This window comes from Pinus tabuliformis, chromosome 4_1 (genome assembly GCF_031772625.1).
Source record: "Pinus tabuliformis cultivar Carrire ecotype Pingquan chromosome 4_1, CPIR1, whole genome shotgun sequence".
Lineage (NCBI taxonomy): Eukaryota > Viridiplantae > Streptophyta > Pinopsida > Pinales > Pinaceae > Pinus > Pinus tabuliformis.
Window position 1 is genome coordinate 660190234 of NC_142303.1, and position 24748 is coordinate 660214981.

Sequence of the window (24748 nt, forward strand, 5' to 3'; positions counted from 1 at the left end):
TTCTTGGAAAGGGCAGTTTCATGGAGTTGGGCCAACCTTTGTGCTAAGGGCTGAGTGTCTTCCTCACTAGAGTTCTCAGGAGTAGCGTAAGTTTCTTGGGCTACAGCTTTGCCTTTATCTTTCTTTTGTTTTATCCTACTCTCTTTTCTCTTTTGAGCAACTTCTTGGGCAAGTTCTGAAAGGGTTTCTGTGATGATTCCTTGAGCTGTTTGATCAGTGTCCACAGCAGGCTCAGGATCAATTTCATGTTCAGAATGATGTACATCAGTTTCTTCTTCAATCTGTTCTTGGACAGTTTCCTCTTGGACAACAGTTTCAGGGGTAGCCTCTTTTCTTTTTCTTCTACTCTTTCTAGGCACAGAGGTTTCTCCTGCTTCTTCAAAATGGTTTCTCACAAGAAATTTCTCCCAGGTATCTCTTTTTGCTTTCAACTGTTCCTCAACTAGCATCTTAACAAGACCATGATGATACAGATGTGATTCAATGTTTCTTGGGTTCCTTTGGACAATTGAACACATTTTTCTAAGACTTGAGAGTAGAAAATATGGAAGGTTAATATCATCTCCTAAGAAATGCATCATGACTTTGGCATGGTAAACATATAAAACTCAAAACCTTCCCTCACAAGTAAAGAATTTTTGCACTAATAACAGTAAAGTTGTCCATTCTTCCTTGACATAAGTAACAGGAATCCCTTTTGTAAAAATGGTGGTATCCATACCTGGGTTCTTTAAGATTTGCTTCCACTGTTGGTCTTGTACTGATCGGTTTTTAAACCATCTTTCTCCAGTTTGTGGGAGTGAAGTGGCTTGTGCTATGCTGCTCTCAGTGACTGTAAACTTCAGGTCCCCTATCTCCACTTGATTATCTTTGTCTCTGAAGGAACGTGCAAAGGCCTTCGTAACCTCTCTGTGGTAACCTCTGAATTTCTGGATGCATTGGAGCCAGTTTGCTTTCTGCAAAGCCTCTTTAACTTGAGGATATCCCTCCAGAAATTTTGAACCCTCGGGTTCTGCTCTCAAGAGTTTACCCATTGGCTCTACGACTCTGTTCTAAGACTTTTGGAAAAGAAAAAGGTTACACGGCTTCAACAGTGGCCCTAACACAGTAAATTTACGGCTCTACTGTAACAGCCGTAACATACGTTCACTGATAACCAGAATTAGCAGAGAGGAAAACGTAAAACAGAGTATGGCTGAGGTAGCAGCGTAGTGAGCACAGCGGAATAGGAACTGTGGAAATGAAACAGCGTGAATGGAATGATACGAGAGTATGAGGGTTATGAAATGATGGGTAGAAACGGTTAGGTCTTTAGGTTTCGGTCATGGGTTTACACTTGGCTGCGGGAATTATGACGCAGAGAGACGTAGTACAGTAATCTACGTCACTTAGGTACGAAAATCTTAATGGAGGAGGCAGCCGCAATTGAGTTTCAAAATCGTGAGGATCATGACCGATAAGTGTGGGGGATACGTGGATTTTTGGTCATATGATGGGAAAACTGGTAATCATCACATTAAATGGCAAGAAACATAACCCCGGAAAATTTGCAAAATGAGATAACCGTAAGTTTAAGATTTAGATCATACCTCAGATTCGCGCTTGGATTGCCTTTGATCATTTTCCACTAACCCTTTATTGTTTTATTGTTGTTGCATGACTCGTTTCCACTTATTGTTGATGACTTATGAACTGTAAATTTCTTTTCAAACAGACTGTGTTTTTTTTTATGCAGGTGCAGAGAGCTGCGGAATCGTTAGATGGCTGCAGAATCTCCAGATGGCTGCGGAATCTGCAGTGGTACCCTCCGGCTGCACAAAATAACTTTAGTTGTCTAAAAAAATGACTTTATTGATGGAATGAAATGTAATGAATGGATTAATGAATGGATGGATGGATGGAAAGAAATGAGGTGAGGTGAGAGTGATTAAATGAATGAGATAGTGAATGAGGTGGATGAAATGGTGAAATGAGATAGAAGAGAGAGAGATTTTTTTTTTTTTTTTTCTTTTGGAAAACATGAGGTGTCAGGTGACCCTGATTTTCACCTCAGGTTTTTTGCATGAGACTGCCAATCAGAGATTGGTTTTCAGGCTCATACATTTAATTATTTTTTTCTTTTTTTTTTTTTTTCCTTTTTTTTTTTTTTTTTTTTTTTAAAAAAACCAAAGATTACGCTGATGCAGGAGAAGAATCCTTCTCCACCAACCTGATTGCAGAATCTTCTTTAAACAACTTGACAAACTCTTCTTTTGAGAATGGCTTTTGGTAGATTTTCAAGCGATGGCCATTCACAATAAGAGGAGTATGAAATTCATCAATAGTTTTCACTCGAACTGCTCCATTGCTAAAGACTTCATCAATCTCATATGGCCCAAGCCAATGAGTTTGAAACTTTCCTTTGAAGTCTTTGAACTTTGAATCAAACAATAGAGCCCAATCTCCTTTCTGAAACTTTCTTTCTTTGATATGACGATCATGCCATTTAGATCTTTGGTGCTGAACTAGATCGGTCCTTAGAATTGCATCTTGTCTTATTTCATCTAGCTCATTTAGCTGGTCCATTTTGTGTCTTTGAGCTTCTGAGAGGCTCATTCCCAATTGGACTGCCATCTTGAAGGTCTTGATTTGGAACTCAATGGGGAGCAGGACTTCCTTCCCATAAACAAGTTCATAGGGAGAATGTCCTGTTGTGTTCTTCCATGTAGTCCTATAGGCCCATAAGGCTTCAGGGAGCCTTTTCGCCCAATCTCTTCTATGAAGATGAACAGTCTTGGTGATAATGCCTTCAAGAACTTTATTGGTAGATTCCACTTGGCCATTTGACTGTGGATGGTATGGAGTAGATGTTCTGTGCTTGATCTTATATTCCTCCATCAGCTTCTCCATTAATTTAGATGTAAACTGGCTGCCCTGATCTGTCACAATTTCCCTTGGGACACCAAAACAAGTGAAAATATCCTCAAAAAGAAATTGAACAACTGAATTTTCAGTGGCAGAAGGCAATGCTTTTGCTTCTACCCACTTAGTAACATAATCAGTACAAACCAGTATATACTTCTTTTGCTTTGATGGAGGATTAATTGGTCCAACGAAATCTAGAGCCCATTTCTCAAAGGGTTCGATGCATACCTGAGGCTGTAGAGGCATTTCATTTGAAGGAGTTGGTTTCCCAACTCTTTGGCAGCTGTCACACCTTTTAACATACTGCTTTGCATCTTTAAAGAGAGAAGGCCAATAATATCCTAGAGAAAGGATTTTATAGGCTGTCCTCTTATCAGCAAAGTGCCCGCCGCATGGTTCATCATGACATGCCTTAAGGATGTCAGGCATTTCATCTTCCCGAACACACCTTCTGATTATACAATCTAGCCCTGTTTTGAACAATTCATTAGAAATCCAAGAATAATGTGCACTCTCCTGAATGATTTTCTTTTTTTCATTAGGAAATAAGTGTAGAGGAAGCTTCCCTGTAACAAGATAATTAGCCATATCTGCATACCAAGGAGTCTTGGTAGTCACTGCAAACAAGTATTCATCTGGAAACTTATCTTCTACTGGAGAATCTTCATTAGTGTTTTGGATTCTAGACAAGAAATCAGCTACTGTGTTTTGTTTTCCAGGTCTATCTAACACAGTAATGTTGAATTCTTGTAAAAGCAAAAGCCATCTTGTAACTCTACCATTAGTGACAGGTTTGTTCATTAAATATCTTATGGCAGAGTGATCAGTATGGACAAAGGTTTCATAGCCGGTTATGTAGTGTCTAAACTTGTTGATTGCATGTACCACAGCTAAGAACTCTTTTTCTGTAACAGTATAATTTAACTCAGTGGGAGTCAAATTCTTACTTGTGTAATAAATGGCATAAGGGATCAAATCCTTTTGTCCCAAAACAGCTCCTAGAGCTGTATCTGAAGCATCAGTAGAAATGTGGAAAGGGAGTTTCCAATTTGGCCCCCTTAAGATGGGTGCTTCAGATATTCTAGTCTTCAAAGCTTCAAAGGCAGATTGACACTCAGGATCCCATTTGAACTCACAGTCCTTGGTAAGCAATTTGAAAAGAGGGGATGCTATCTTAGTGAAGTTTTCAATAAATCTTCTGTAATACCCAGTAAACCCAAGAAAACTTCTAACATCCTTCTGGCAATTTGGAACAGGTAACTTAGAGATGACTTCAACTTTGGATCTATCAACCTTAATCCCATCTCCTGAAATATGATGTCCTAAAACAATCCCTTCAGTAAACATCATAAAACACTTTTCATGACTTAAAGAAAGATTTGTTTCCTTACATCTTACCAGTACTTTTTCCAAATTTTCCAAAACTTCTTCAAATGTATTACCATAAACTGTGAAATCGTCCATGTATACCTCTACACAATCATGAATCAGATCTGAAAAGATTCCTAATACAGCCCTTTGAAATGTAGCGGGTGCATTGCACAATCCAAAAGGGAGTACTCGGTAGGCAAAAGTTCCCCAAGGACAAGTAAATGTGGTTTTGTCTTGATCTTCAGGTGCTACCTGAATTTGATTATACCCACTAAAACCATCCAAGAATGAGAAATACTTTTTACCTGCTAAAGTGTCTAGTACCTGATCAATAAAAGGTAGAGGGAAATGATCCTTTAAGGTTGCCTTGTTCAATTCTCGATAATCAATGCAAACTCTCCATTTACCATTCTTTTTGGGCACTATAACCAAGGGAGAAACCCATTGGCTATCTGAAATGGGGTAAATGAAGTTTACCTTGAGCAATTTCTGGAGTTCTTCTTTCACGATTTCCCTAAGGTTTGGATTCATCCTTCTTTGTGGTTGCCTAATAGGTCGGCTGTTTTCTTCAATGTAGATGTGATGAATACAAGTCTTAGGATCGATTCCTTTCATGTCAGTGTATTCCCATGCAAAGGCAGTGGAATGTTTTTGCAACAGTTTAGTTAATTCTTCTTGTTGTGGTCTTCCCAAGTTTTTGTTAATGTTCAATGTTTTTCCTGGAAGGATTTCAACTGTAGAACTACCAAACTCTTCCATTGAGAAGAGAGACATCTGTCTAGAGGAAAGATATTCAATGTCTGCATCTAACTGAAACTGTGTAGAGTCATATTCTAAAGGTATTTCAAAATTTTCTAATGTATTTAGAATTTGACTATCCTCACTGATTTCAGAGATGGTTAGAACAGGTTGAATAGTATCCTCATCATCAACCCACTCATCTTCTCCTATTTCTGTTATTGCCTTTGCTGGAGGATACAAGTTGAATTTCTTGGTGGAATTACCATCTGATATATACATGTCCCCAGACCTACAACTGATGAAAGCATCAGCTGTGGCCAGCCAAGGTCTTCCTAAAATAAGAGGATGTCCTCCTAGATTGTTCTTGGGAGTTAAAATCATAAAATCAACTGGATATTCCCAAGAATCTAGAGAGACTGGAATATCTTCCAATACACCATCAGGTTTAATGATTGATCTATCTGCAAGTTGCAGTAAAGTAGGTGTAAAGAGAAGGTTAGGAAGTTTTAACTGATCCATGGTCTGTCTACTCATGATGTTGATCGCGGCTCCTAAGTCAATCAAAGTATTTGGGATTTCAACCCCATTAATATGAGTTTTGACAATAGGGCTACCGGGATCTACATATTTTTGCATGGTAATCTTACCCATCATTATGTCTGCAATTTTTCCAACTAGATGTATCCTTTTAGTATCTCTGGTTCTTTTTCCTGTTTTCTTCAAACTCAACTCCTTTATTGTCTTCGCTAGAATGGGAATTTCTTTAATGGCTTGTAACAAGGGGATCTTGATACAGACATTCTTCAATTCATCTAGGAAGCTATAGTCAGGCACCCATATCTGCTTTTCCACCCCTTTGTCAATTTGCAATCTTTCAGGAAAAGGAGGTGTAGCTACAGGTGTAGGTTGCTCAACTATGGGAGTTGTAGAGGTTGATTCTTTTTCTTTTTCTTTTTGGATATTTTGGTTTTGAAGTGATACTTCAGAACCTTTATTGACTTTGAGAGATTCTTCCTCAGAAATGCTTGGTTGTTGAACACTTGTGGAAGGTTGATCTAAGATTCTACCTGATCTGAGTTGTACTTCATTGAGAGGAACAACCATATAGGTAGGGAATGGTTGACCTTCCATCATGTAAGCATTTTGAGGGTTCCTATTATTTGGATTTGGTAATGGCTGAGAGGGAAGTTGATTTGATTTCTGCTGGGATTGAAGTGATAGTTGAGAATTTTGATTTTGTGGAGGAGGTTGTTGTTGTTGAGGGTATGGCAATGATAGTTGTTGACCTTGGTTTGGAAGTTGTGGGGCTTGCTGATTCTGAAATGATGGAGGATATTGATAGAATTGAGCAAATCTCCCATAAGGATTTTGCATGCTTTGCATCCATGCTTGAAAAGCATTTTGAGGTTGAGGCCAAGGTTGTTGCCAAGGATTCCAATTTGGTTGGGATTGAGAATTCATAGAGTTGTTAAACCCTTGATTCTGTTGTCCTTGCCAAGGTCTCCTTGCAATAAAACAGAGAGATTCAAGTGTATCTGGATCCTCTTGAAAGACTGCTTTGAGGCCAGGAATTGAAGGACAATCCTTGGTCTCATGAGTTTCTGAGCAAATTACACATGTTTCTACAACATGTGCATCTAAGGGACATTCCCTTAAAGCATGTTTCTTTCTACACTTCGGGCAAAAGATAGCCAAAGCCTCAGCTTCTGCTTTTTGTTTATTGTGAATCTTAAGGGTATCAAGTTGTTCACTAAGACTCCCTAAGATGTCAGTTTTAAATTCATCAAGCATACTGCCGATTTCAGCCCTACTCACTGATCCTGTTGCAGATTTATTTGCCCTAAGGAGAGAAGGATCTCTAGGCCCTTTTTGAGTTTTTGATTTGCCCCTTGAGAGATGGATACAGAGTTCTGCTATATCATTGAGTGAAAGTTGAGAAATATCCCCTTTCCCCATCATGTTTAAGATGTCTATCCATTCATCCCTAATGGCTTTTAATAAGAGGGCTTTTAAGGTCTCTTCATCCAAGGTACTCATTTTTGCTCTCTTCAAGTTATATTGAAATCTTTCAAGTAAATCTTCTAAGCTCTCATCTTCTTTTTGTATCATTTTAAAAACCTCGTCCTTGTGATTAGTAGGCATACAATAGTCCAAATACCTATCCAAAAATGTCTGTTTCATTTCATCCCAAGTCCTAATGGATTGAGTGAGTAACCCCATGAACCATTTCAAGGCTTGATCCTTCAGTGTTGAAGGAAACAATTTGAGTTTCTGAGAGTCATCCAGGTAGTCATAAGTTCGACACACCACTTCAAACTCGAATAAGAATGTTTCAGGGTCCTCAGTCCTTAACCCATGGAAGTTAGGGAGGACAGATGGTGATATGTTTTTCATGGTGGCTCGGGAATCCTCATTAACAATGGGAAACCCAAATGAATTATCCCCATCTCTATTTCCTCCTCCAAGGGGACCTCTACCTCCATTATTGTTATTGTTGTTTCCTCCTCCTCCTCTACCTCTACCTCCTCCTTCTTCCTCTGCCATGATGATTCTCCTAGGGATTTCAAAATCTTCTGGTTCCTCTACAAAAGGTGAATGAGAAGAGATTTCTCCTTCTTCTTCAGATGATTCCAATTCCTCAATTACAATTGGTCTTCCTGTAGGAGAAAGAGAAGAGTCTCTTCCTGGTTCAAATTCAATAGAAGGTGTAGGAGAGTCAACTCTTGGCTCTTGAATTCCAGGAATTCTAGGACTAGGAGTTTCGGTTGGAGATAAGGGGGGTGTCTCTTGCCTATCCCTTGAAGCAGATGGACTTGTAAAAATTGAACTTCGAGCTCTAGCTAAAAACCTTCCTCTAGAATCTCTAGCTCTATGCATGTCATTTTTTTTTATTATTTTTCTTCAAGTCAAGTTAATAGTTCTTTTTCTGATCTTCCAGTTCACTCTAGGTGCAAGAAGAGAGCATACTCAAGAAACTACCAAATCAATAACTTTCTCTTTTCTGATCCTCCAGATCACCTTGCAGTGCAAGAGGAGAGCATACTTTGATAGGTTATCAACTTCTTTCCTTGAAATTTTTATGTTTTTTTTTTTCTAAGAATATGGCTACTTAATTTCACTTCCCCGGCAACGGCGCCAAAATGTTTAGTCAATTTAGTATTCCTAAATTGATGTCATTAATTGTCAACCCGGGGCTCGTAAGCTGATGAAGTGAAGGTGTACTATATGTACTTAAGCAACCTCTTAGAGCTTTTTGTCGTTTGGGGTGTTGTTTGTGGTTAATTTATCTTCCTAAGATGGAGTGGTGATTTATAAACAGATGAGTGATGGTGTGTGTAAGGTGAGTTCTAGATGAGTGAAGGTGTGTGATTAGTGGTTTCTAACTACTTGCTGAAAAGGAAAAGCTTGAAGGAAATAAATAAATAAAAATGAACTGAAAGCAAAGAACCACTTTCTAATGGCATTAGACACCATTCATGCTGCTGCAAATAAAAGGTAAGAAAATCACTTAAAAGACCAATGATAATGTTTATCTCTTCCTAACTCTCTGCCTCTAACACATAGTACTGTGTAAGACACGATTAGGAAGTAGCTAAAGATAAGTCTAAGAAATGATAAAAAATGAGAAAAATCTACTTTAAAGACTAGTTATAATGTTTTGCTCTTTCTAACTCTCTGCCTCTAACACATAGTACTGTGTAAGACACGATTAGAAAGTAGTTAAAGATTAGTCTAAAAAGTACCCAAAGCCAGCTGCAAGTTATTAGTATTCTGATCTCTAAAAGATAGACAATTTATAATAAAGAGACCATTCATATGTTAGCAGACAGATTTGAGAAATAAAACTAAAAAAATCAGCTATGAAAATAAAGTAAAGGCAGCAACTTTGAATCTGTCAACTGAAACTACCACTAGATACAAAGCAAATACACAAACACACAAGCAATCCCGGGTTAAAAACCTGCAAAAGAACAATGCTGATCAGCTTAAAATAAAGGCTGGAAATGAAATAACATGAAAGTAAATTACGCTGTACATGTGTCAAGAAAAGGAAATGCTGAATGGAAATAAGGAAATGCTGAACATAAAATACTATACAAGGCTAACATGAACAGGGGCCCTCCATTCATATAACCCAAAGAAGACTCAAGGTATTGAAAACTTCAGAACAGCACTGCTTCTATTACTCCATGTGCAGAAAATTACAGTCAAGAGTGCTAGAACAGCACTATAAAAACAGAGTCTTGGAATGCACTAAAATTATAACACAGCAACTAAAACACAGCAACTAAAAAGTAACATAAGCGTACGAAGACGCAAGTTTTTATAGGCATCTGAAAGATGGCCTAATGCGTACAGCTAAAACTGAAAAATAAACTAACTGTCATACGTAATTAAGGTTCAATAACACGTCATAAGCCTGCGTGGATGAGCTGGAGGTTCTGGTCGTTATGGGCATTGAATCCAGAGTTGGATTATGTCCCCCACAACCTGCGTAACACGGACAAGTCACCGTTTGAACTGACGTGACCCAACAGCTTACGTATCACCGTTAAGCTGCCTTTGTTGACCGTAACTTGACCCTCGTTGACCGGAGGTACAGATGACGTGGCTGGGTGAACTAATAGCACAGGAACCTCGAGCACCTTGATTCCTAAGTACCCATGTGGCTGGTTTGGCAAAATGACACGTGGAACCTTGAGATTAACAAAAAGGTTGCGGGATCAGCAGATGGCTGCGGAATGCCTGTAAATATGTCAAAATCTAAACAAAACAGTCACACATTAGCAAAATTCCTTAATCATGCTTAAAGTCATATAATGTAATGATCTGGGTTGGTTTGCAAGGAAAATGAGGCAAAAGTGAGAGATGAATGAGGGAAAACTGTAGATAATGGTGGATAATCAAGTGTAAAGTAGAGGCTCTACACCAAGCATGAATGTGGGACTCACAACAGAACCAATCAAGGCTTCCTCGAGCTTTATCGTATCACCACCGAGGGATTCCTAGGCCAAAAACCATCATCAATACAATTAGGCTTTAATGCAATCCCATAATTTGGATCACTGGGCCCTAAAAAAGCATTGATGCCTCTGAATCTTTAAACCTAAACTACGAGGAATTTGTGTATCTCCACCTCTAGGATTTAACATCTTTCCTGCCATTGACGAGTCAAGGATTCCTAGGCCCAATGAGGTTCCACCGTCTAGGATTTATCGTATATCTTGCCATTCACTGGTTGAGAATTCCTGGGCCTAACGAGGTCATACACAATCAGACTTCACCATAATCCACCTTCAGCAACCTAGGGATTCCTATGCTTTTGTTTCTCCCCTTGCACTACCCCACTCAGTTTTGAAAACCATTGGGCAATCCAGCTCAACCAAAACAAGAGAACCCCATCACACCATGGCTATCCGAAAATGGAAAAGCAAGGTTAAAAACCACTGTCACACCTGGAAAAACCCATGCCAAAGATAAGAAGAGAACCAAAACACACATGCATGTACCATGCATGCGAAAACTAGCAAGGAAACCATACATGCAACTCGATACCTGCAAGTAATCTCGCTCTTCCTTTCTTGATCTTTACTTCCCTTTTCTTTCTTGTCTTTCCTTTGCCTTCCTTCCTCCAATGCTAGAGTGCTCTAAGAATTCTCTAAGTGCCCAAGAGTATGAGAAAGTAAAGAGAATAGAGAGAGATCTCCAAAACTGAACTGACTAAAGGTTGTGAATTGATCCTCCGAAGAATTTTTATCAATGAGACCTCTATTTTCTTCATTTTCCATTATTTTCCTTCATTTTACTCCTCACATGCAACCTGTGACCTTTCACCTTCATTTTCTCCTCATTTCCCTTATATTCATAAATAAAATGTCAGTTAATGCCACTTTTCCTTTGCAAACACTTTGTCATTGCCTTTGCCAATTTCCCTAGCTATAATAAACCAAATGAACACCCACACTAGGATGTTTTGCTCAACATTAAGCTTGGGTTATGTGCCCCATGACCTATGTTATTATTTTGCCTTTATTTACTTTATTTCATGGATTTTTGACAAGGGATGTTACATATTGTTAAAGGCTCGACTATAGTAGTTCTAGCTTGGCCTTGGGACATTAAAGGGGCATTTTTGGCCTAGCCCGCCATATATAAAAATTTTGAAAGTATAGACCTGTACCAAATAAATAAAATATTTTATTGTCCACATGACATAATATAATATCATATGAACTTTTAAAAGAGATAAAGTAATTAAAAGTATAAAAAAAATATGAGTAAGATTTTTAAACCTTATAGTAACTTTTCAAAAACATTTCAACATAGGATATATATATATATATAGGGAGAGAGTAAAATATTCAATGTTCAAAAAAATAAAAATAAAAATAAAACAAGTGAAAGTTAAAAGTTAAATAAAAAATATCAAGCTATCCTAATTAGAGGGAGATGTGTAATTCATTCCCTTCTTAATATAAAATTAATATGTTACATCTAAAAGTGTTCATAATAATAATAAATTTCATATAGTGTATCAAAAAATACTTTAATATGCAAGATTAAGAAATATTAAGTATACCTAAAAATATATTAATAACAAAAAACCATTTTAATATCAACAATGTAGAGATAAAATGTCTCAATGCACATGTTACATTATTTTACATTTTGGTTCTTTTTTAAGTGTAAATTTTTTTGGTCAATTTTCGCTAAAATCCAGCAAAGTTTTTTTTGACTTGCAAGTTTAAGTTATGCACTCTATATAGTATTCAAAAATAAAATGTAAATAATGTTGAGATTACACATTGTGTGTAGAAATTACACATTGTGTATCTTTGTGTAGAGAGAGAAAACCATTACAGATTCATTGAGATCTATAAAGAGATGACAAGGATGTAATTATTTTTCAAATTTTGCATTCTAAAAGAAATTTTAACCTAAAATGTTTGGATCTATAGTGTTGGTAACCTAGTGATCTTTTAACAATTCCTATTTCTAATATATAATATATAATATAATTAATAGACTACCATAATATTAACCTTCTACTTACATACCAATAGCTTTTTTATATATAACAGATCTATTATAATATATTATATTATTAATATACTATAATATAACCTAGAAAATAATATATATATATAATCATTGTATTATATAATAATATTAAGTTATATAAATCTAATAATATATAATCTATATTTTATTAATTTATTCACATACTAATTCATTTATAAATACTATTATGTATCTAATATAATATTTTTTATAAAAAAAAAATTAGGGTGTAATATAATATTTTTTATATAATTTTTTTTTTTTTTAATTTCAGGTGGACATTTAGGTTTTGAATGATGCTTCTTATTCTCTACGCACACTATTTAATTATTTATATGCTCTCCACCATTTCTCGGTCTTCAAGATAGACTTAGCTGATGGCTCTAAAACGTCCACTAAAATCTTTAAAAATTACCCAATGTTGAAAGAATCTTACCTGTATTTACTATATTTTCCATGGTCTCTAACTATTATACATTATGGTGATTTTCAACCCCATATTTCTTCATGGGATACTGAAGTCAACCATTTTGAATAAAATCTACCATTTTGGAAAATTATTCAAGGAACTAGAACATGAAAATATTAGAGATATGGCCTCGATTCTAGCCATGTTATGAAAGCTACTCGATTATGAGGAGAATAATGATCTATTTCAATCCATGACAACAAACGAACTTCTTGGTGTTATCCATTCTGGAAAGAATGAAAATCCTAGACGGGACGATTATACCACAAAAGTTTTTACTAATTGTTTTGTGGTCAGGGAGGATCAACATCAAGTCATGGAGCATATCCGCGAGATTGGGCATATGCCTAGAATTTTTAACTCCTCATTCATCACCCTCATCTCCCTCGTCTCAAAGGTAAACTATCCCAACAACTTTAATGATTTTTGGCTAATCTCCTTTTGTAATAGTTTATACAAAATTATTACCAAGGTGAAGGTGATCATTACAAGACTAAAACCATTACTCTCAAGGGTGATTTTATTGCAACAATTTGGTTTTCTAAGGTAGGTTAATTCATAAAGCAATTGGATATGCTCAACAAGGTATCCACATGATCAAAACAAATGGAAATCCTCAAAATCGATCTTTCTGAGGCATATGATTGGTTCTCTTGGACTTATTTAAGGTTGTTGCTTCTACATATGAGCTAGTGTACCATTTTAAAACTAAATTATGGTCTGATGATGTCCTCCTCTTTTGGTGTCTCAATTTTTGTAATCGCAATATTGGAAAATGAATTCAACTGTATTAAGAATTATGTAAATTTTACGTATGAATACAACAATGTCACTGTTGGATTCAGTTTCTAGGTTTCTTGGACATGCATTAACTTTCCACCAAAACCATGACGGATTGGGTGGCTAACATTCCCCCCCTTAATATGAAGGGGTGTATATGAGGATCAAATAAGAGAGCTAAAATGCAAAAGAGCATGACAACCAATGGTTGAATAAGCTCTCTAAGATGATGGTTTTTAAGAGAAAACCACAAAAAAACCCAAAGGTAGGAGAACTCGAGGTCTCAACCAGTGGTGGTTTAAAGATGAGCACCAACTCTAGAACTATCAAAGCAATTCCTTAAACAATTACTAGTCTAGCTAGAAGATGAAGTCTTCTACTAGTGGAAGTGCTCCCTAACAAAACCTGTAGCGGAAACCAAAATCTTCTGCAGGTAATGGTTTAACGAATGCCACTAATAAAACAATTATTTTCATGGGAATTGTTGTGTCTCTGGATACAACTCTAAATATGGCTATGGTTATCTCTAGTTGTACACTAAGATAGTAGGTTCAAGTTGTGGCTCAGGCTCACTTGTAATATTTGAATGGTCAATCTTCGAAGATGGTAACTTACCATAAATTCCCCCTTGTCAGATACCTTTGAGAAGATGATGAAATATTTGTTGCAAAACTAGTCAATAATCGAGAATAAATTCTATGGTATGACTAGTATAACTTCCTGACTGTTGAACACCATTATCAAGAAGTGATTCATCCAAGGTGAATCTTCGTTCTTGCAGGAGTTCTTTTTCTTGGAACATTTGTTTGAATTATGATCGTGCTTACCTCAATGCTCACAAGGATGAAGATCAAAACATTGATCTTTCACATGGCCAACTCGATCACAATGTTGGCATTTGACAATCTGTGGTTGTTGTGCAACAGGAGCATGTAAAGATGGATCATCCTGAAGAAATCCAGCACTGAAAAACTGGATGAGCTTGGAATATTTTGGAATAACAAAATACCATCCCTTTTATATGCGAGACCAGTTCTATTCTTGCTGTTCACAACTTCTTCCCAAGGTCTTGGGAAGTACAAGTTAAAACTTTACATCTACTTGCAAATCTGCTCCTGAAATGACTCCATTATTTTAATCAATCTTCGATTGTTTATGGGATTCAAGCTCAAACAAGGATTTGTCCTGAACAAGAACCAGTTCATAATTACAACTCTTCTTTTGTGGTTCATCTCGTTGTAGTTGTGACTCAAGCTCCAAAAACACAATCTTGTCCTGAAAATTTTGAAAACAAGTTTGTATGTTAGAGAGAGTGTATTATGAATGTGTTATGAACAATGGAGATTTGAGTATTCAGTAACTCTAATACTCGCTCAAGTTTGGCCAGTTTACAATAAAAATATCAAGGGTGTCGAGTTCAACCGAAAATGCACCCACTTACAATACAATTTACAAAATAAAATATAGATGATATAGATGGCACCTAAACGTTAAAAATTTGTAGTCATATATGATAAACAAAATATAGAAATTCAGAAGCCTCCAACAAGCATGACCAAAATTCAAGCCTTCAAAATAGGGCACCATTTCCTTTGACACATACATAACTTTTCTCCATCAAATGCCATTACCCCCCCCAAAAAAAAAACTCATGGACACCTTTGTAACACCTTCATCCTTTCAATAAACTATCCTCCTGAAGTTATACATAAAAATGTTGTTCATAGAAGTAATATCAAATTAACTCTCTCAAACATTAAATTTGTACGGCTAAATTTACTCAGATTAGTGCATAGTTTCACGAAAAGTTATCTCTGCATCTCAAATTTACTCAGATTACAGTTACTGCGTCATTCTAATGAGCCAGACTTCAAAATAGTGCATAGTTTGGCTCAAAGTTATCATTAAGAATTTCAGAATTTACTCTTTAGATTATAGTCGTTACTTATTAGACCTGAGGTTACTTAGAACTTCATTGTTGAAAGAATTTTGTTGACCAGAACTTTAATTTCATGTATTTCAAAATTTATGGTTTGCATAGTTTTAATTTACATAAATTATTGGTGTATATAAATAAATATATTTTCATTAGATTTTGAATATTTTAATATGTTATGAGTTTTTGATGGCCAATTCCAATCCAGTATATTATGATTTTATTGGTAATATTATCTTTTTAAATGATTTTATTAGTAATATTATATTTTTTTAAATGTTAATCTTGTGATAATTTTTGTTTTGTAAACTTGGGAGGACTATGCATCTTCATCATGTCCAATATATCACCCCTATCGGGTGGGAAATTGAACCGGTGACTTCATATGAAGGAGTGTCATAACAGAGCACCGGTGACTTCATATGAAGGAGTGTCATAACAGAGCACCGGTGACTTCATATGAAGGAGTGTCGTAACAGAGCACCCTATCACCGTCTATCCAAGACGTCGTGGACTTGATCTTGTGATATTGATAAATTTATTGGCTATTGATATAAAATGTTGTAAATCCTTTAGTATCTTAATATTAATTATTATGTACAAACTATTGATTAGGAAAAATTTAACATGATGTTATAAATTCGTTTGTTTAAAATATATTTTTGAATGCATAGATGAATTTAGCACCCCTAAGGCAATGCGATAACACTAAAACTTATAAGTCTAACAAAACCCTGGTGGATTTTGGGAAAATTTGGGGGAGATATACCTAAAAAGGCCTCGAAAACTTACAATACTACTCTACATAATCAATGTTGTCTTCCTCTCAAAGAAAATGAAAAGACAATTGAAATTAGAAATGACTATTTATATCATCATAGATGCCTTGTTATTATGCAAATTCATTGAAGAGAGATTCCTTCATTGTATAACCCAAAAGATTTTCAATCATATTTAAGACCTCTTACTGAGAGACAGTTAACCAAAATATCCATATAAGAGGGTGTTTCAACAATAAAAACCAACCCTAACAAATTATGAAAACTAGTTCCTACTTGTCTAAATTATGTTTTGAGATTGTTGTAACTTATAATGCTAGGTTGGAAAAAAAGATTTAAACAATGTCATTAAATCATTTTATCATATTATGTTATTGTGTTTTGCTAGAGGGAGATTTTGACTTCATCAATCCAATTAATCTACCATCTTTGACTAATCACACTTTATGTTGATAGTAATTATTTGTTTTAATCTACCATCTTTGACTAATCACACTTTATGCGGATAATGATAAATTGTTTTAATAAATGAGTAGAACTTATTTTATTAATTCAATGTCTTTTTAAAATTCAAACTACTGCTAAACTTATTTTTTTAACCATTTCTTTATTTAAAGCTATTTGAACTTTGTAATATGCCTAACCTCCTGCATAGGATGTCTTTCACTTAACAGGGGATACAAAATCATTAAAAAAATTATTGATCCAAAAAAGCATTCACAGTAAATAATTAAAAAATCCACATTTCTATTTTCCCGCACTCGTCTCTATTTTAAAGGAGAAACAACAAACCGTGGTGCGCCGCTTTGGTTTTGGCTGCTTCGGGATTCAACAGGCTGAAGCAATATTTTAGCAGCGGGCCGAGGTCCCATGCCCGTACCGGTGTGTTCGTACGGATGAGAATGTGGGTCAAAGAAGAAGCCGTGGACGCCGCCATATCGATCTTGGCAGACGTGTTGATAGTAGATACCCCTCATATTTAAGGTCCCGAGAAACGCTTCGCCACCTGTTCGTTCGTTTATTGCTTATTGTTTCATTGACGAAGAACTGCAACAGATCCTCCGACGACGAGACCATACAGATTACAAAGGCAATCACCGAAACAAAATACGGCAGAGAAAAACGACTGAAAATGAAATGCGTGCTGCTATAAGAAGTTGCATGATTCTTGGGAAAGCGTAAGCGTATGTATTTTTCCATGGTTTTAAAGCATAATTTTCCTCTGAAACCGGGTAGCTACAATGCTTATATTGTAGTTTTAGATTTTATAGATCTCTTGTCTTAGATTTTGCAATCTGGATGGACCTCTTCACCCATCGAAACGAAAAGAAAATAATAAGCTAACAGAATTCTGCATGGATCGGACAAAGGTATGAAATTATTTAACATAGTAATAGCGGCAAGACAAGATTGAAATAGGTGGTAACTCATCATCTTTATTCAATTGTCGAAATATGCTCACACGTCGGATAACCTAACCTTAATGTGCAGCATACACACACACAGCTTACAATAATTCCAAATCAAAATCACCATCGTTGTTCTATCCATCACAAAAACACACAATCTCAATCTCTTCTTCTTGTGACGAAGCATGGGTCAGAGAGTGTACCACTTGCAATCGAAATACAGAGCCTAGTAATACTGACAAACAGAACATGAGGTGAGGTGTAGGTGTAATTGACTAGACAGAGACAGGGACAGAGGATTTAATGAAAGCGAAAGGCACCCGCATGACGGGAACAGAATGAAGAGGATGAGCCATTTCGCATGACAGCTTCAGGACCTCGGACAGATCAACCGGATGTTCAGCATGAGGAAGCCATTCAAAATGATGGAGCAACTTGGCCACCCAGAGGTTAACAGTGGCAAGGCCCAGAGCCTTCCCCGGGCACACACGACGACCAGCACCAAAAGGAGCAAGCCTCAGATCGTTACCCCTCACATCCACGTCTTCCCCGCCTTCCGACACCACAAACCTCTCCGGACGGAACTCATGAGGTGATTCCCAAATGTTGGGGTCGTGAGTAATCGACCACATATTCACCATGGCCGTCGTGCCCGCCGGAACACACATTCCGTTGATGTTGACATCTTCAGTTGAGAGCCGCGCCCATGATAGCAGCGGTCCAGGCGGATGCATTCGCAGCGCTTCCTTTACCACAGCTTGGAGGTACGGCAGCTTAGGGATATCCGCATCATTCACGCTGCGGTCTCGCCCCACTACAGCGTCCAACTCTGCCTGAGCTTTCTTCTGGGCATCTGGATTCAGCACCAGTTCTGCCATGGTCCACTCTGTCAGCAGAGCCGTCGTGTCTGTGCCACGAAAAATCATCTCCTGCATACATAACATTACATAAATTAGAACCAAACTTAGTTAATGCCCCTCCCCAAAGGCAAGGGCCTCATTCATAAGTTTCGGTGTGAAAAAACTAAACTAAACTAAAATACGGAGAGATAGATCAGATGAGAGTGTGGTGAAAAAACTAAACTAAAACACAGAGATACATAGAAGATGAGAGTGTGAAAATACTGATAGTACGGACCCAGAGAACAGCGATCATATCCTCCTCATCTAGCTTATCTTCTCCATGCAACGACAGCAGAACGTCAACAAAATCGGATTGATCACCCGTTTCGCTGTTCCGCTCTGCACGTCGGTGCTCTTCGATGATATTTCTAACGAAAGCTCTCACACGGGGCACCAGGCGGGCGCAACGAGCATGGATTCGAAGAGGGTCCAGCGGTCGCAGCCATGGTAGATGATCCGCCCAGTTGAACGCTCCCAACAGCTGGAAACCCTCATCCACCATCTCCCGCAGCTCCTTCACTTCTTCACAAGTAGAAGTACATGACATATCGAACCTCCTTCCAAACACGCTGCCCATGATATTGTTCAGCGCAGCTCCTTGCAGGTGTCGTCGAACCCTAACAACACCGCTGGACTGACATTCCTTCTGAATATCAAGAAGCATTCCGAGAGCATCGGCCTGGCGACCAGGCTCGTGAGCAGCGATTCTGCGCGGAGCGAAAAGATGCGCGGAAGAAATTCTCCTGAGCAGCCTCCAGTAGTCCCCATTGGGCGCAAAGCCAATGGCCCGCCCAAACAATAACTGCTGCGCAGATTGCTTGAGGGGTCTGTTGGCGAAATGAGGGGAGTTGAGCAGCTCTCGGGCCACTTCAGGATCCGATGTAATAACGGCGGGCGTGGAGCCTAAGCTAAACGCCATGAGCTTCTTGGCACCATGAAGACGAGCCAGAGAGTCGAGCTTGCGGTGAGCAAGACCAACGCTCATGTCTATTAGACTTCCGATGATGGGCCATCCTTTGGGACCAGGAATGGGTACGCCGCCCGACCTCCTGCGTCTCCCCGCCCACGCACAGCCTCCCGGGATCAACCAGGAGGCCAAAACAGCAGATACAGCAGCAATAAGCAGTGCAATATAAAGATGCCACTGACGCCACCCACAAACATCGTCGGAGTCCAACGACAAACGACTGCAACCATTTCTAAAGAGGAGGAAATAGAGCCACCACCCGCCTCCTGCAGAGCTCCCGCGATTCTCCATCTCAGAAATGGATGGCAAATACAAAAACTAAGCAGCAGCAAGAAGCCAGAGAGAGATATGAGCGCATAGAATGTGGAGGGGTTGAAGCGGATTTATAGCTCCAAGGGTTCCATTCCACGGGAAGAGAGGGAAAAGCCGGTAACCGTAAAAGGCAGATCCCGAAACATCTATTAAGTCGATACCATTCATCCGTTGGAATTCGAAGTGGACGCACATGCACTTGGTTGAAACATTTATTAAGTCGATACCATTCATCCATTGGAATTCGAAGTGGACGCACATGCACTTGGTTAATGCAATTGGTTCAATTTTGGGAAGATTTTGGTGATTTGAGTTGTTAGGATGGATTTTGAATGTCTCAGCCGTTTTCTTCTTTTTTCTATGGCCTTGACCCTATTGCTAACATTAAAAAAAACAATTCAAAAACTCACTTGCAAAATTTTGGAAAACAAAAACATTAGATTCAGACACAAAATAATTGCCGGTGTGGTATGCTTAAATGACTGTGTACTTTTAAATTTCTGGGGTATTTGAATTGCGTAGATTACAGAGTTCAAATTTATTCTTTCCGCAAATGCCAACTAGATTTCTCACAGAATGAAAAAAAAAAAAAACCACTGAGTGTCTACCAAGGCGGAGTTCCTCCCCGGAAGGCCAAAAGTGGTCAGAATCTAGACAAAAAAAATTTCAAAAAATCTTGTAGAGACAATATTTGAATTTGATGGTGGAAATGGATTCAGCACCATCAAAAACTCATGGGGCACCTAAAAGTTTGATCTTTAACCACTGTAAAAAACTTGCATTTACAAAAACCTTTGCCGGATTTTCTAAAAAGATGGCCTGAATTTCCATGAATTTCAGGGGCAAAAGAGCCCCCTAAAAACAAATGTTGAAAATTAATAATTAAACAAAATTATGATTAAATAAATTTTATCATCTATATAATCTTCTTTTCATTAATAAATTATAATTACTTTGATTAATCATATATTTTCTTTTCTAATATTTAAATATTTTTATCTTTTCTACTTTTAATATGTATACATGGTAATATATAAAAAGTTCAAAAAAAAGCAAATTTTATTGAAGTGTTAAGAAATGGGGAGTAAATTTTATTATATACAAAAATACATTAGTGAATCAATATAGTACACTATGTACTATGTTTAGCTAATCAATATAGTACACTATATACTATGTTGCCAACTAAATTTCTGACACAATGAAAAAAACTAAACGTTGAAAAATAATAAGTAAACAAAATTATGATTAAATAAATTTTATCATGTATATATTTTTCTTTTCATTAATAAATTATAATTAATTTGATTAATCATATATTTTCTTTTCTAATCTTTAAGTATTTTTTATCTTTTCTATTTTTAGTATGTATACATGAGTAATATTAAAAATTGGAAAAAAAGAAATAGCAAATTTTATTACAACTTTAAGAAAAAAGAGTAAATTTTATTATATACACAAATACATCAGATTAAATTTTATTATACACAAAAATACATTACTGAATCAATTTAGTACACTCTATATTAAAGAATCAACATATTACACTATGTACTATGTGCAGATATTTGAGTGCACTCTTTATTTTTACGAACAAGGGGAAATGGCAGAGTAAATTTTATTATATAAAATAATATATTATCAAATCAATGTAATAATATTTATAAATATATTAAATTGATAAATATTTCAATAAATTATTTTAATTATATAAACATTAAGTGTAAACAATATTTTAGTATTATTAAGAGAATGTTTTACTTTTAATTGTTTTCTAAATATCAATATGGATTTTATTTAGTAATAATTAATAATATTTATAAGGTGAGATATTTTTGTTTCAGAATAAAAAAAATTGAAATTTTTAATTTAATTGTTAATAATTATCTATAAAATATACTTATTAATAATTAGAGATAAAAACTAAGGCGCCATCTACCGAGGCGGAGTTCCTCCCCGAATCTAGGTAAAAAAAATTCAAAAAATCTTGTAGAGACACTGTTTGAATCATGTTTTTTCAAAAAATCTTGTAGAGACAGTATTTGAATCAAGTTTTTTATTGTGGAAACGTTTGGGGCACCTAAAATTTTGAAGTTCAACCACTGTAACTTGCATTTACAAAAAAAAACTTATTTTCCCAAAATAACTTTCAAGGGAAAAAAGCACTGCTAAAATAAACGCTGAAAATTAATAGTTAAACAAAATTATGATTAAATAAATTTTATCATCTATATGATTTTCTTTTCATTAATAAATTATAATTACTTTGATTAATCATATATTTTCTTTTCTAATCTTTAAATAGTTTTATCTTTCCTATTTTTAATATGTATACATGGGTAATATAGAAAATTGAAAGAAAAAAAAAAGAAAAGAGCAAATTTTATTAGGGTGTTAAGAAATGGGAGTAAATTTTATTATATACAGAAACACATTAGTGAATCAATATATTACGACATGTACTATGTTTAGTGAATCAACATAGTACACTATGTATTACGTGGTCAACTAGATTTCTGACAGAATGAAAAGAAACACCTTAGTGAATCAATATAGTACGATATGTACTATGTTTAGTGAATCAACATAGTACACTATGTATTATGTGGTCAACTAGATTTCTCACAGAATGAAAAAAACTAAACGTTAATAAATAATAAGTAAACAAAATTATGATTAAATAAATTTTGTCATCTATATAATTTTCTTTTCATTAATAAAGTATAATTAATTTGATTAATCATATATTTTCCTCTCTAATTTTTAAATATTTTTATCTTTTCTATTTTTAATATGTATACATAGATAATATTAAAAATTGAAAAAAAGAAATAGCAAATTTTATTACAATGTTAAGAAAAAAAAAGAGTAAATTTTATTATATACAAAAATACATGAAAGTAAATTTTATTATATACAAAAATACATTAGTGAATCATTTTAGTACACTATGTACTAAACAATCAACATAGTACACTATGTACTATGTTTCCTTTTAGAATACGCAGATTTGAGTGCACTCTTTATTTTTACTAAGCAGGAGAAATTGTAGAGTAAATTTTGTTCTATAAAATAATATATTATCAAATCAATGTAATAATATTTATAAATATATTAAATTGATAAATATTTTAATAAATTATTTTAATTATATAAATATTAAGAGAAAAAAATATTTTAACATTATTACGAGAATGATTTACTTTTAATTGTTTCTTAAATATTAAGATGGATTTTATTCAGTAAAAATTAATAATATTTATATGGAGAGATATTTTTGTTCCAAAAAAAAATTTGAAATTTGAAAAATTAATTGTTAATAATTATCTACAAAATATTCTTATTTAATAATTAAAGATGAAAACTAAAATTTATATCAAATACTTATTTTGAGGATTATATTTTTTACTTTTCCAACATATTATTAATAAATAAATGTTTTATGATATAAATTTATATATTACATTAAATTAAAATATAGTAAAAAAATACAACTATAAAAGATTAATGTTATTGTTATTTCCCTTCCAAGTTAATTGTCTCTGAAAATAACAAATTCATATAAAGTTTTTATAATTTCATTTTCAACGTGAAGAGATCTCTTGTATCATAAATAGGTTAGTTTTCCATAAGCTTCATCTAAATGTAAATTTTTACAAGTTAATTATAATTTTGAACATGTCCACCACGACCATGATGGAATAATGTTGTCTAGATTTCCTTGGAAAACATGTGAAGAAATCCATGGAAATGACCTCCCATTTCCACTCTGGAATCGGAATCCACTGTAGTAATCCGCCTGTGTGCTTACATTTTGCTTTTACCTGTTGACGATCCAAGCATCTAGCCACAAACTCTGCCACTTCCTTCTTTAGATTCAACCAATAATAAAACGTTTTCACTGTTTTCAATGTCTTCTGGTATCTTGGGTGCCCTGAGTACGGTTTTGCATGGAATTCTCGCAAGATAGTCTTCTTGAGCTCACTTTCATTCAGAACATAGATCTTGTCCCTAAATCTGACCAAACCATCCATTGTGAAATGATAGTCAACATCCTGATTACTTGTGCCATGTTGTAACCTCTGCCTAAGATCCTTGTACCTGTCATCCTGTTGTCCTTCCTGTGAGATCTGATCCTGTAAATATGTCCCATAATAGCTCATAGTTGTTATATGATTCACCTACACTCTCCTACTAAGAACATCTACAACCCTGTTTTCCTATCCCTTAATGTATCGGATCTTAAAATCAGACTCACTAATCATGGCCAACCATCTAGCTTGCCTGAAATTCATATTCAGTTGGTGAAACAGATACCTCAATCCACCATGATCGCTCATTAATACAAACCTCCTGCCAAGAAGATAGTGCCTCCACATCTTCAATGCATGACTAATCGTTGCCAACTCAAGATCATGAGTCAAATATTTATGCTCGTGCTCATTCAACTTCTGTGACTCATAACACACTACATGTCCTTCCTATATTAACACTCCACCAATTCCTCTCTTGTAGGCATTTGTACACACCGCAAACTCCTTGTTTGGATTTTCAATCTTTAGAACTGGAGTGTTTGTCAACAATTGCTTTAATTGCTCAAATCTTTCTGCACATTCCTCGGTCCATTCAAATATCTTACCTTGCCTTTTCTGTGACGTAATAGGATATGTAATCCAAGAGAAGTTCCAGATGAACATCCTATAATAACCTACTAGATCCATAAATGATCTTACCTCGTCCATGTTTCTAGGAACGGGTCACTCCATGATCGCTCTTATCTTTTCTGAATCCATTGTCATGCCTTCCTTGGAAACAACATGTCCCAAGTAATGTACTTTTGTGTTAAATAAATTGCATTTACTAAGCTTTGCATGCAACTAATTCTCTCTTAGCAATTTCAACATTGTTGCTAACTGTTCGACATGCTCTTCCTCATTCTTAGAATATATCAATATATCATCAATGAGCACAATGAAAAACCTGGCCTGATAAGGATGAAACACACTATTCATCAAGCACATGAGTGTAGTTGGAGAATTAGTCAAACCAAATGGAACTACAATAAACTCACAATGCCCATACCTAGTGTTATAGGCCATTTTGTCGCATCTCGTCA

General features: G+C 35.7%; 1 pseudogene; it reads right to left on the bottom strand.

The window, feature by feature from the left end:
- Positions 1-17726: 17726 nt before the first annotated feature.
- On the bottom strand, positions 17727-19611 carry LOC149177818 (cytochrome P450 78A4 pseudogene; annotated as a pseudogene).
- Between the last annotated feature and the right edge of the window lie 5137 nt (positions 19612-24748).